Source organism: Hyperolius riggenbachi, chromosome 2 (assembly GCF_040937935.1).
Source record: "Hyperolius riggenbachi isolate aHypRig1 chromosome 2, aHypRig1.pri, whole genome shotgun sequence".
In the NCBI taxonomy this organism is placed as follows: Eukaryota; Metazoa; Chordata; class Amphibia; order Anura; family Hyperoliidae; genus Hyperolius; species Hyperolius riggenbachi.
Genome location: NC_090647.1, coordinates 434,612,580 through 434,626,067, shown reverse-complemented (window position 1 = coordinate 434,626,067; position 13,488 = coordinate 434,612,580). Strand labels below are relative to the sequence as shown.

Below are 13,488 nucleotides of genomic sequence, written 5' to 3'. Positions count from 1 at the left end.
ACACATAACAAACCAGTGATCACCACCACATGAATTAAAATGCATATTCAGTATTGTTATAGAAAGCAATGCATCTTTATTTCAGAACACACAATGAGCCACCAACATTTGTAAATAATACTATTTTATATAAAGTAACTACAGCTCTAATTCTGAACAATGTTTGAGATTTAGTTTTCCCTAATAAAATTCTGTACATGTCGATTTTTCCACAAGTCTTTTGCTTTCATTTTTAAAGATTAAACCGTGAAATTAATTGGATACTTCTAATAAGTTTAATCTTCAAGAAAACAACTTGAATGAGCAACATTTTAAGTCACTAAATCAATTAATTACATTTTCAAGACAATCGAAGAACTAGTATTAAAGCCAGTATGTTGTTTTTACACCAATCTTAAAAAAAAAGAAAAAAATAAAAAAAATAGTTATTCTTTGAAGTGGTCCAAAAACTACCGTATTTTTCGGACCATAAGACGCACTTTTTCTCCCCCAAACATGGGGGTAAAAAGTGCCTGCGTCTTATGGTCCGAATGCTGCCTGGTGCCAGGTGTCCCCCACTAGGAATTGCAGCAGTAATGCGGCCCGTGTCCCTGCAGCTGTCCTCTTATTTCCCCGTCTCTGTAAGGTGTCCGTGGTGAGTGTGAAGGATCGTTATGCCCACCCCTTCATGTCCCCAGAACTGCCCCGCCTCCTCTGCACGGTCCTCTTTGTCCGTCTCTGTACCTGGGAAGTGTGTAGGATCGTTATGTACCCCCTTCGTGTCCCCGTAGCTGTTCGTCCTTATAGGCCTGTCTGCCCCGTCCTCTTCTATGTCCATCTCTGTACCTGGGAAGTGTGCAGGATCATAATGTACCCTCTTCGTGTCCCCGCGGCTGTCCATCCTTGTAAGCTTGTCTGCCCCGCCTCCTCTGCCCCGTCCTCTTCTTTGCCCGTGGGGAGAGTAGTCTGTGGCTTACCGATGCATGCCACCACAGTGCAGAGATATCGAGCGGTAATCCTTCTGGGAAGCCGCTGCGGGGTCGGTGAACATTGCTGTATGTCTATCTCCCTTCACTTCCGCTTACGTCATCAATGCGGAAGTGAAGGGAGATAGGCATTCGGCAATGTGCACGGACCCCGCAGCGGCTTCCCAGAAGGATTACCGCTCGATATCTCTGCACTGTGGTGGTGTGCATCGGTAAGCCACAGACTACTCTCCCCACGGGCAAAGAAGAGGACGGGGCAGAGGAGGCGGGGCAGACAAGCTTATACGGACGGACAGCTGCGGGGACACGAAGGGGGTACATTATGATCCTGCACACTTCCCAGGTACAGAGATGGACATAGAAGAGGACAGGGCAGACAGGCTTATAAGGACGAACAGCCGCGGGGACAAGAAGGGGGTACATTACGTTCCTGCACACTTCCCGGGTACAGATGGATATAGAGGAGGCGGGGCAGACAAGCCTAGAAAGGTGGGGAAGTTATGGGGACACAGGGGGGGGGGGGGCATTACGATCCTGCACACTCCCCATGGATGCCTTTAGAGAGATGGGGAAAGAAGAAGACAGGAGTAAGAGTGGTATGGACAGACCAGCACAGGGGGCATCTAAAAAAATCAGGGGTCACCTAATTGCACACAGGGGTACTTTAAATGACACAGGGGCACCTAACAGCACACGGGGGCACTTTAAATGACACAGGGGCACCTAACAGCACACGGGGTACTTTAAATGACACAGGGGCACCTAACAGCACATGGGGCACTTTAAATGACACAGGGGCACCTAACAGCACACGGGGGCACTTTAAATGACACAATGGCTTTTTAAATGACACAGGGGCATCTAACAGCACACAGGGGGACCTAAGAGCACACTTGGACACTTTAGAACACCCATGGGGCACTTTAGAGAACACAGGTGGCACCAAAGAGAATAGGGGAGCATTTAAGAGGACACGGGGAAGTATAGATCATAAAGGGGACACAAGAGGTACAAGGGGGACATATTAATTGAGGAGGGGAGGGGAGAAAATCCACAAGATGCCCCTGAACCATGGACACACCAGGTTTAGTTTTTTTTTTTCGTGCGTTTTGTCTTCTAAACCTAGGTGCGTCTTATGGTCCAAAAAATATGGTAATTATATGTGCAGTTAAGTGACTTTTATGGAATAATTACGGGCAACAACCTGAACAAACAGACGTCCAGCATAATCCAACCCATTACTCCAAGCCATAACTCCAAGCCAGAATTTCAATCTGGCAGATTTACATGGGAAGATATGGGAATATGACCCATCATGCTTCCAATACTCTGGCATTTCCTCTTTCTAATTCCAGGCCATATATTTGGGGTACAAGTCAGTGTGAGTTAAAACACGATCTCCAGGATCACCGATTAAAAATGATGCTATACACCAGTCCCTGATCAGGCACAAACTGAGGGAGATTTATCCATGCCATTGCTTAATGAGAAGTGCATAGCAGAAGCAGCATGAAATAAATGTGCTAGGACATTTGAGCTTGTTTCATAAATCTCCCTCCACTGCTCTGTAGCTCAGAAATCTCCCTGAACCAAAATAAAACCTCTACAGACTACTTTTTATAAATTTACTTATTTCTGTCGGAGAGCCTTCTGTAGTCCATCTCTGATATTTGCATAATATTGTACATGGTCAGGAATTTCAAAACCGGTGAGGACCATTAGTGGGGCTAGTGTTTTTTTTTTTTTTTTCCTCACTTCGGTTTGTTATCCATTGGACTTCTGTTTCACCTTAGTCACCATAGTCATCAGCCAAACAAATTTTTTTTAGCTTGACTTCAGTTTGACTTAAGTATGACATTCAATCCAAAATATAGCTGGGACGTTAGACCTACAGTAAACTTAATGGGGCACTATGTCAAAATGATGATGTTCTATTATTCTCACCATCAGTTATTTAATATGTAAGAAGTTTTAAATCAGGATGATACCATTTATTGGCTAACTAAAAAGAATAAGAATAAGCAAGCTTTCAGCCTTGCAGCCTTTGTTGGACTTAAATCCTGTTTGCTTGCAGGCTGATAGTACAGACAGCTTTATACATGCAACATCAAAAGGGAAAACATAGATTTTTTCAAGCATAAATACATGTCATTAAGATGCCTTAAGTGAAACAGAACATCTAAATGGGGTTAGAGGTTGTTAGCTGAGATAAGAATCCTCGTTTATAACATGCTCACAGACCTGGGAGTTGGACTGACACATTGTAAATTCTGAGTTCAAAAGTTTAGCTATATAGGCTGAGAAAGAGTTTAAATATCATCAGCCTCATACCAATATAAAAAGTTTTTGTCCTTCTTCAAGCCCTTGTCCACTGCTTTGAACCAATTTATAAATGTTGTTTCTGCTATTAATCGATCATTTGACATTTTGAAACCACCCTTCAGGGCAGTGAAACGAAGATCATACATGCTGTGTCCATTGGAATGAAAGTGTATAGCAACTGGGAGTTCAGATTTGGTATCGGTAATAGCGTGCCTATGTCCATTCATACCTTTGCGCAGAGTTTATCCAGTTTCTTCCACGTGCATAACATTGGGGCATTTAGCACACATGATCAGATATACCAGATTGGTGGAACCACAGGAAAATGTGCCTTGTACTCCTGTTGTGAACCTGGTATCGTTAACCTGTCAGTGGAGTAAATGTGTCTGCAGGTCCCACACCTTTTTTGATGGCAGGGTGATGTTCCGTTTTGTTGAGGCCTATTCAAAGAACTCCTGACAATTATCTGTTTTAGATTGTGTGGTTGCTGATATGACAAGAGGGGAGGTTTAGGGAATATCTAAATGATATTCCCTAAACCTCCCCTCTTGTCATATCTAAAAGATATTCCCTAAGGACAGTGGCGGGGGAGCGATCCGAGCTTATGGGGCTGGAGAAAGCCCCAGGTATGTATAAAACTTTTTCTTTTCTTGAGCTCTGGTTTCCTTTAAGTTAAAAAAACACACCAGCTTGACGTGGATCATATAAGTGCAAAATCTGGTGATCATATAAGTGCCAACATTGTAAAACATGCATCTAGTCGGTAAATAGGGATGCTTGATCTGTTTTCTGGATTATACCTTGGTTATATTTTCATATTCTTCTCAGCTTCAGAAGCATGCAAGGGTTGGCCTGAGACTGGACTTGAGATTCATGGCAATCATGCAAAATAAGCAATTTTTAGTTTAGTAAACAGTCTAAAGAAAAGTTCCAAACCGGTATAAGCATTTGAAGAGGAATTCATGCGTAAAATTTTCTGCATGCGGGCATAAGTATCCGCATACACTGCGCTTCGCACTACGCGTAATTGCGTATTTTAACGCGTAGTCTACGAAATGCATACGAAGCAAATATTTGATTTCAAAGCCATAGTTTGGTGAAGCGTAATTGCGTAAAACTACGCGTAGTTCCAGCGTAGCAAAGTTGGCTGACTACGACCATCCCTGGCTGTTCCATATGACCGTTACCCATAAGATATAAATGAGGGGGTTTTGGAAATTGGGAGAAGCCTTGAGCTCAATGTTCCCATGTACATAGCTACTGAAGAATTAATAGGAAATCATTTGGCCTACAGTATTCATGACTTTGGTTTTATAATTTTTTTAATGTTCATAACAAATTTTCTATGTAAAGACTGTGGTGGTTAGCAGTGATGTGCCAGTGATTCAGGTTAATGCAGTTTACAGTAAATAAAGGAATGAAAACAGTAGATAATTTTCCAGTTTCACTTCAAAGTCAAATAGCTGTGAAACACTGTCTGACCCCTTCAGTAGTGAGTCTCTATTACAGTATTATCTTGTTTTGTCAGTTTCTACTCCTAAATAACAGAAGTTCACATCTCACAAAGTTATAGGCATAAAAAATCTGCATCATTATAGTGTCCAATGCACACTTTATTGATGGATTATAGTGTTCAGAATGCAGAAGCCTGATGTGCAATAGAGCATACATAGAATTCAGTGTCAATCTTGGTGACACTTCCTCAATCAATGTTGCACTTTATAATAACATTGTAGAAAATCTCTGAAGTATCAAGACAATAGTAAGTTATGTATACTTTCCCCTTTTACTTGCGCAATCGAAGAAGGGAGATTTAGTGCCCTATTCACAAAGGCATGGTAAAATTGCTGCCCAAAGAGAGCACACAGCAGTTTCACTGCTACTTAAAGTGAACCTCCGGACTAAAAATCTACTCAGCAGAGCTGAAAAAGGCTTTGTGTTTCTTTAACAGTTTCAGAGCATCAGAACTTTGTTTTTCTTACCAAAGCATCATTTTTAGCTGCATTTTTAGCTAAGCTCCACCCATCAAAGAAAACAATCCTGGGCGTTTTTTCCCTGATGCTGTGCAGAGCATGATGGGATTTCCTATGTTGTTGTTCACGTTGCCTAGCAACTGGGAGAGGTGCTCAGGACACAGGACAGTTGGAACTGTGTCTTATGCTCCCTGTCACCTCCTTTCAACCAAAAAGATGGCTGTCATCATGAAATCAAACATTTGTCTGTTCTTTTAAAACAGTTTGGGTAAGAGATTATATTACCAATCTATTTTAATTAACATAACTAATGTAACTTCATGACAGCATGTTTGTTTAGGATGGAGTTCCTCTTTAAGGTAGCGGGCATGATAGCAGGTATTGCACAACCCACATTACCTAAGTGTGGGTTAGCAAGGATTGCACAACCCACATAAGCAAGGTAACGCATGTGTTGTTAAAGTAACGCATGCCAAACAAGCTTTTGTGTATATTGCTCTCAGTCCCTTATAGTGTAGACATTTTTATCCAGATTAACAGAGGCATCTTCAGCAAAGGGGTATCATAAGAGATCCAGCAAACTTGAAGTGGAGTAAATAAAATTGTGTGGTAGTAAACTGTAAAGATTTGCCTTTGCCACCCTTACTTGAGTCATGTCAGAGTACAGTGAGGGTTGTTGAAAGGATATGTGACTGCAAGTCTATTCATAGCAATGTGTTTTTTAAATAAATTAATACATCCAGAACAGCTAATTTACTATCATTTCAGCACAGTGCTATGGAATATAATGGTGTTCTATAAATAATATAAGTAAAAATAATATGCATTAGATAATTAAAAACATTTTAACACCTGCTCTGTGATGATGATCACAGAAACAATACCTCAAATCCTCCTATAAGAAATGCTGTGTCTTATCCAACTAGCATTATCATCTCCCTACTCAGAGTAAGGTGTTTACATTAACACTACGATCTCTTAGTACTACCTACAATATATGATGAACATATTTACCTTTTCCAGTTCTAGTTTTTCTATAAATGACCCATTTTTGTCCTAGAATCTCTCATCTAAGTTCTCACATTCCAAGTACTGAGAATTCTCATATACCATTGCCTTCTCCATAACTTACTAATGTTTGGCAGAAAGACTTTAGCCACTTTTGCTTACAATGGAAAAACAATGACTAGAAATGACATAAAAGGAGCTTTGATGAGTTGAGAAAGAGCAGGACTGAGTGGCTCCCTGGCTGGAAGTAAAGTGTCATTATCTTGCTGTGACTGGAATATGAACAATGTATCCCATTGACAATGTCAGACACTTGGCAGGGACGAATTAGCCTGCTGGTACTTGGCAAGAGAGTTGCAGTCATCCTTTCGTACTGCTGCTGATGCTACATTCCCTAATACCCCATCATTTTTATTATGGGTAATTACATTTCTCAGTACTAGCTCTATTCCTCCACTTGTAAAGAAATATGACAGCTAAAGGACAGGAAGGGTGTGTATATGTGTGTGTCTGTGAGCTTTTGTGTGTGTGCACAAGATTAGGTTTTGGATTAACTGTCCCTTCTTTTGTATTACATTTTTTTAATCACCTGCATGTTCTGGAGCTGAGGATCTGATTATTTGCAACATTAAACCTTGCCATTAGCAGCACTGAGCACAATGAAGAAGGTTGCATTACAAAAACAAAGGGCATTTTAAGTTTAGGAGTTTCACCGTTGGAAGAGTTACTGTAAGAAATTAGCTGCTGCAGAGTTATCTGCTTGCAAAACTCTCCTGTACCTGAAAGGAAAAGCTTAAACAGAAGACACATTGACAGCGTAAAAAAGTTGTTGGTTTTTACTGTGCATCAATTGAACAGACCTGCTATAGATGTATTATGTTGCCACTAATAATTCCAGTTTTTATATAGTGCTTTTCTCCTAACTGACTCAAAGCGCTGGCAAGGCAACCACTAGAGCACACTCAGTAGGCTTTTAGCAGCGCTACGGAGTCTTGCCCAAAGAACTACTTAATGAATAGGTACTGGCTTACTGAACAGGAAGAGTCGAGATTTGAACCCAGGTCTCCTGTGCCAGATGCAGAGCACTTAACCATTTCACTATGCAACCATGAATGTTTTAGAGTATCTAATCTCTCAAACCATTGATGATGACCAAACGTTGTGTGCTTGCTTACTTTTACAATGACAGCCACTGTAGTATGGATATTGTAACATGGCAGATCCATTTCCTTTTCCTGTCTTCTAAAGCTATTGTATAAAGCTGTACAAAAACAACATTTACTGGTCTCTGTGGGGCTCCGTCAATGTTAATTCCTTGGCCAATATTTTACAGCATGAAAAAAACATGTATTGTGTTTCAACGTTTCGAACAGAAGAAACTTTGCTAAAAATTAACCATTTCAGCCCACAGGGATTTTTCCCCATATGCACCAGAGCAATTTTCACCTCCCATTCATTCGCTAATAACTTTATCACTTCTTAACACAATTTATTGATCTATATCTTGTTTTTTCCTCCACTAATTAGGCTTTCTTTCGGTGGTACATTTTGCTGAGAATTATTTTTTTATAAATGCATTTTAACAGGATTAATAAGAAAAAAATGGAAAAAAAAAACATTATTTCTCAGTTTTCGTCCATTATAGCTTTAAAATAATCCATGCTACCAAAATTAAAACCTATGTATTTTATTTACCTGTTTGTCTCGGTTATGACACCATTTAAATTTTGTCTCTATCACAATGTATGGCGCCAATGTTTTATTTGGAAATAAAGGTGTCTTTTTTCCGTTTTGCATCCGTCACTATTTACAAGCTTATAATTTAAAATATGTTCGTAGTATACCCCCTTCAAATGCATATTTAAAAAGTTCAGACCCTTAGGTAACTATTTATGTTCTTTTTTTTTTATTGTATTTTTTTTCCACTAAAAATTGTATTTGGGTAATATTTTGGTGTGGGAAATAAACAGTTAATTTTTAATGTTATTATATGTGTAAATTGTAATGTAAAAAATATGTAGATGTAGTTTTACTATTTGGCCACAAGATTGCCACCTTGAGTTTTTTTCTCTCCTTGTGCTTCTTGCTAACCAGAAGCACAAGGGGGACGCAGAAAAAATTTTATTTGCAGAAAGACTGAAGCCTCTAGTTAGAGCGCTTCGGTTTTTCTGCTGGGGACATGGATCGGTGATCGGGAACCATGTTCTCATTCACTGATCCCAGGGTTACCGGGGGACAGCACAGGGGGCACGGGGGCGCACCCGCGATCGCGCATGGGAGCGCACCGAAGCACGGCACCGCAGCAGAGCAGCCGCCTGGACGTGACCATCACATCCGGGCGGCTGAAATGGTTAAACTTCATGCAAATTGCTGTTCATAACCAGTAATGAGCAAAAATGTCAATATTCTTTTCACATTCATTTTCGCAAAAATAATGTTTGAGTTTCGAGCGAAAATGCCATTGAAAATCATTTTGTATTAAGCTTTTGATTTTTCACATGTTTGCACTAAAATTACTTTTCACGTTTTTGAATGTGTATGATTTGCTCCCCACTAGCAGGCACTTTACAGCTATCACCGGATTAAATATATGCAAAATATGTTCCTCTTGATTAACTGCTCTGTGACTGCCTAACGCCGATGGGCGGTCACAGAGTGGCTCCCCTAGGACCACCTAACGCCAATTGGGGTCAAGTCATTGGGGTGGAGATTAGCAGGGAATGCACGCATGTACAATCATTCCCTGCTGAGACACAGAGCTCTGCTTCATGATCAGCCTGCCAGCTGTGATTCGAGCTGTCAGGCTGTTAGAAAAAAAACACGGCTATTTTAATTTTTACAGTGCTGTGATTTATCGCAGCGTTGTATGGGGGACAGCTCTGTCACTCAGCTGTCCCCAGGGGGGCACACAATCTGATCCCTCTCATAGGCTGATGCTTATGAGAGGCAAGCATAGTGATTGGATCTCGAGGGAAGGGGTGGGGGAGGGAATAAAAATAGCTTTATTTATTAGAAAACAATTTATTAGAAAAACAATAAAATGAAGTAAAAAAAGAAATTACAACAGCAATCAGATCCCACCAACAGAAAGTTCTGTTGGTGGGCAGAAAAGGAGGAAAGATTCATTTGGCTGCTAAATTGAATGGCTGAGAAATACTGTTAAAGCTGCAGAGTGCTGAATTATAAAAAATCTCCTGGTCACTGGGGAAGGGGGGGGGGGGGGTGTAAGCCTGTGGTCCTCAATAGGTTAAAAGAGGGTTCTGTCTTGCTGACCTCCCCTTTATTTTTTTGCCTAGTTTCCTCCTTAATTAGGTGCTGTAGATTTTATACAACTTATCTGAGGCTTGAAAAGCCTACAGTTTTTTGTGAGTAGTTTTTGGCCCAACCCATGGACTTTGTTTAGCAGGCCGGACACTCCTAGGAGGACTTACCAAAATTCCAAGTCTACTTTTTATTATAGTTCTCAATGTGGATTGATGGAGTCCAAGTGCTTTATGATAAATATATTTTTGTAGTTAGAGAAATCACAGTGGGGAAAGATACAGTGTTCATGTCACAGTGCAAAGCTGTTGTTCATTCAGTTTTTAATTATCTTATTTTTGGTTTTTTTCTTTAAATGATTACTTTTAAAGATTAATCAAACAAGATTTTCCACCATGTTTAATCTGACATATTTTCAACAAAATCTACTCAGATTTGACTGAAAAAAAAATAAGTTTCGAGTCTTCTCTAAAATTCCTTATTGTAATTTGCCTTCTTAAAACAGAAGGTACTTGCGATAATTCAGCTTTAAAAAGTGCCGAGGTGTGCTCAAAAAATAAAAAAAGTAGGCTGCCTGATCCGCAGGGCTGAGCAGATCAGGTAGCTACAAAAAACGCCGCTCCCCTTCACTCCCGTGGGCTGCAGTAGCCCACTTTCACTTGCATGACCCCTGGGTCACAACACTGCACTGAGAGACTGTGTTGTCTCTCATAGCGTGCAGGGAGGCAAGGAGAAGGTGTGGCCAGGGGAGATAGGGCACCTCAGGAAACCCTGTAGGAACGCCCCTGGTGGGCGTTTTAAACAGGGAATTTCTCTCCCCTCTGTTTACCTCCTAGTTAGCGACAAATCTTGTTGCTAATCTCGGGGGTTATAGCGGTAAGGGGGTAGAGCGGGTGGGGGGGCAGAGCCATGTCATTAGGCAGAGAACATGGCTCTGTGTCCCATTTGTCCCCTGAAGATCCACCTTGGGTTTTCTTTAAGTGAACATCTGTGATTACCCACAATGCACCACTACTGAATATGCAAATTATCTCTGTATGCCCCTGAAGCCATGCTCACACCCAGAACCGCTGGTTTATAGCAAGGCTATAGCTTTAAATTTTACACACCCTAGTGATTTTGTGTGACGTCGAGCTGCTTGGTTAGTCTCTTCTATAACATTACTCATTCTATGGAATAACAGTAAAATTGAATGATGTAGTTGTATAGTGTATGGCCACCAGAGGGTGAGTTTAATACCAGATGTCACAAGGAATTAGAATCCCTTTATAGTAAACTCTATGGGACATGGCCAGGTGGTGTATTATATCAGTAGTTTAATAAATCAGGATTTGTCCTACATTGTGTATTAAAACAGGCGCATGGTCGGGACCTGAGGATCAAGTTTGCTATAGCCAGAAGTTTACTATATCAGAGTTTACTATAACAGAATTATACTGTGGTGCCAAGAGGTATATATGTCCACTTCAATTGCATTTGTGTGATCTAGGTCATATTCTTGTTTACACTAATGATGGTGCTTATCTCTGGAAATATTCTTTTTTCTTTAGCTTCTACTATTTGTCTGCATTACTGTACAAACAGATCCCCTGGCCTGAGGACATCTTACACATTTTAGTATTTTATTCCTGTGGGCAAATGTACTGCTGTTCTCTTGACGTGCTTAATTGTTATGAATAGAAATGCTGGAAAGACTGTTACTATAGTAACACACACAGCAGTGCACTTACTGAAATGAAAAGATAACCAAAATATTATTTAAAATGTATGTTCTGCAGGTGAATCTACTTTGCCAAAGAGAACATCTCTCTCATTCATGATTACAACTTATAGCCAAAGTAAGCACCTCGAATATATAGTGCATTCAGATTATTTACTGCATTCAGAAGTTAAAAAAAAGAAAACTACTACTAAAGTTATATTTCCTGATTTTTTTTAAAACAGTAGGTTATGACTGTATGCTTGAGAGACTAACTCAGAAGTTAGAGGTGCCCAAAGCCAGACTAACCACAGCCATTTTACCATAATTGACCTGAAGAAGTGGGACAACCCCATGAAACGTGTTGTCCTTGTGTTTTTTGTTTAAATACATTGAAAGATTCCACCTCATACACCTGGTGTGTATCTTCAGAGAGAGGCAAGCCAGCATTACCTCTATTTTTATGATATTTATTTTATACCTTTGTGGGCACATCCACCCAACAGTTTAACGTAGTAGCGGGGAAAGGTAACTCCCTGGGTATGTTAAACTCAGGGCACAGTAAGCCAAAAGGGAATTTTTAGTGTGGATTCTATTTACAATATGATCATTTACACTATTTACAGGGGTTTGATTAAAAAACCCTTGCCAGTTATGCACTTATGGACCACAGGCTTTCCACCTCCTAGATACAGCTATTTTTTACAATTCAGTCCTCTGCAGCTTCATCGGCTCGATGCAGAGCCATACAGATGCGCACACAGATGGATCCCCCCCTTTTTGGCCAACCAACAGAGCTTTCTGTTGGTGGGCTCTGATTGCTGCTGGCATGTTTATTTTTTAAAATTTGTATTCATTTATTTATTTATTTGTTGTTTTTTTAAATAAAAATGCATATTTTTGTAATGTATACCTCCACCACTTCCTCCCCCGACAGCCAATCAGGGTGATCAGCATCAGCCTATGAGAGGGAATCACATTTGTAACCTCTCCAGAGGACAACAGAGTGACAGGGCTGTGCCCAGTATAGAGCTGCCATAAATCACAGCACTATACAATGTAAATAGACGGCTGTTTCACTGTCTAAAAGTCTGTAGGAAATCACAGCTGGCAGACTGTTATGGGGAGGCACACGCATCGGTGCATGATCCCCTGGAATCTCCGCCCCAGGACATGACGCCAATCTGCGTTAAGCGGTCCTGAGGGAGCCACCTTGCAGCCGCCGATCAGCGTTAGGCGGTTGTAAGGTGGTTAAGCTACCAACTATATATACAAAAGCCACAATAGGCCTTTGCCTTGCTTTTCTAAGCACTTGTGATTTGGAAAGCACTTGCTAATGCAATACCATGGGGTAGTTGTAGAAAATCACATCCCTCAAGTGGGGTCAAAAACATAGCATTATATTAGCAAGAGCTTTTAACGTCACTGGCACTTACAAAAGCGCTGCTAGTGGGTTCCAGGCCTTATACAGTGTAGGACTTTACCCTAACACGTGTAAGTTTGATCTCACAAAGGCTCATTCAAAAAAGTGTTTTATCTTACAGTTATTATATAAATCTTCTTAGACTGATAACTCACTTCACAACTGGTACCAGGGCAAATCTGGGGCTGCTGGATGGGGAGGGAAGGCTTTCTTAGTGCCAATGACTTTAGGCGGTACCAGTCCATGTCACAGTATGGACTGCAGTCTTTCTTCTCCCAGCTGCATTTCTCATGTTCAGTTTCTCATGTGTGATGTCATGCAAGTTCTAGCAGGATGGAAACAGATGTGAGGAGGGTTTTGAGAGGGCAAAGTAGCCTAGAGAGGAGGCACTAAAGCCCAACTTGTTATAAGGCAATATAAACGCAACTGTGATGGATTGCGGAGAAACCGCCGCGCGTTCTGACAGTGAGGCGGCGGTGTCCGCATACAGAGCGGCGGTTTCCCCGCAGCAACATGCGTCTAGTTTGTCTGGACCTAGTAGTGCACACAGATGGAGAGCTACGCACGCGCGCACCGCAAGACAGGCTCTTTATGCCAATAGGAGAAGGGTCAGCTGATCGAGGCGGTCAGCTGATCCCAGCTCAGCAGGTGATTGGTTGATAGGAGCTGGGCGGCGCTGTGGAGCGCTTTGCTATATATATCTCTTGACGTTCCGTTGCTGGTTGTCTGGCGTTGCGAATACCTATGTGTTAGCACTCAGACCTTAGTCAGATCCTTCAGTGTGGTGGAACCAGGTGGACCTGGGAATCCACACTTAGCCAGTTCACTGTATTATTA

General features: G+C 41.2%; 1 protein-coding gene across 3 annotated transcripts in view; it reads left to right on the top strand.

The window, feature by feature from the left end:
- The window catches only part of IL1RAPL1 (interleukin 1 receptor accessory protein like 1), a 1,893,014-nt gene that overhangs the window by 372,946 nt on the left and 1,506,580 nt on the right, over positions 1–13,488 (top strand). The window contains exon 1 of one of the 3 annotated variants that reach the window (XM_068265643.1): positions 5,433–5,528. The exons of the other annotated variants lie outside the window; for them this stretch is intronic. The gene's annotated coding sequence lies outside the window, so the exon portion shown is untranslated. Of the gene's footprint in view, positions 1–5,432; positions 5,529–13,488 lie in introns of those variants that run through there. 3 annotated transcript variants of the gene reach the window in all.